The sequence below is a fragment of the Mus caroli genome, chromosome 4, assembly GCF_900094665.2.
Source record: "Mus caroli chromosome 4, CAROLI_EIJ_v1.1, whole genome shotgun sequence".
In the NCBI taxonomy this organism is placed as follows: Eukaryota; Metazoa; Chordata; class Mammalia; order Rodentia; family Muridae; genus Mus; species Mus caroli.
In genome coordinates, this window is record NC_034573.1 from 123,153,314 (window position 1) to 123,154,496 (window position 1,183).

The window sequence follows — 1,183 nt, forward strand, 5'->3', positions numbered from 1 at the left end:
TCTCTCTCTCTCTCTCTCTCTCTCTCTCTCTCTCTCTCTCTCTCTCTCTCTCTCTCTCTCCTGCTCTTTCTCTCCACTCTCATATAAAGAACCTTGGAATCCATTAAGACTTAAAGCAGTCCTACTTGGGTTTCATTCACAGTGGCTTGGCCATGTCCCTTCTCTCTGTTCCTGCATTGGTAATATGAAGCCTCGGGTTCCTAAATGTTGTGGGAGGAGGAGGCTACTTGGACAAGAGACTGGATGTCTCCCCCCAGCAAGCCACAAGCACACAGCCAATGTCCTCTAGCCCACAGCCTGCAATCTGCCTGCTGATGCAGCCAGAGAGCTAAGGCTTCCTTTGTTTTTAATCTCTTGGGTGATGAAAATTTTGCCCTACTTATTTTTCCTGGAATAAAAGGCTGTGAGTATTCACGACTGAGGCAGTAAGTGCCACGTGCTTTTGATACCTTGTCACATTTCTGACAAGTGGAAGTCACGCTCCTTTCCTCTGCATGCGCTTCTCAAATCTCCCGTTAGGATCTCAGGACTTGGGGTTGCTTGTTTGTTTGCTTGCTTGCTTTTTCCAGGGAGGGTATTGGTTTGCTTGTTTTTTAATATTTTAAATATTTTTCACAGTCCAGTTGCTATTCCCCTCCTGCCCCTCCCTCCAACAACCCCCCATCCCATTCCTTCTCCCCCACTGTTCCAAGAGGGTGTCCCCACCCTCTCTACTCCCAATCCCAGCCCACCAGACCTCCCCAAATCTCTCAAGGGCTAGGTGAGTTGTTCCTTTTTGTTTTAAAGAACTGGGCATCAAACTCAGACCTTCTGCACTCCAGCCAGGTAGGTACTGTACCACTGCACCACATCCCTGGGCAGGGTTCCAGTTTTCACATCACTAAAACAGCCTGGTATTGAAAGATAAACAGGACAAAGTGGGGAGGGGAATAAAATGTCTCCTCTCAGGGATTCGTCCAACAACCCAGTTAAGCACCACCTATATACACAGCCATCGCGTGATGCTGGGTGGTCCTTGTTTGACAAATCTCACGTCTCAGAAGTAAAGAACAGCCAAATCCTCCTCGGAAACGCATCTTAAAAGAAGAATGGCCGGGCGTGGTGGCGCACGCCTTTAATCCCAGCACTCGGGAGGCAGAGGCAGGCGGATTTCTGAGTTCGAGGCCAGCCTGGTCTACAAAGT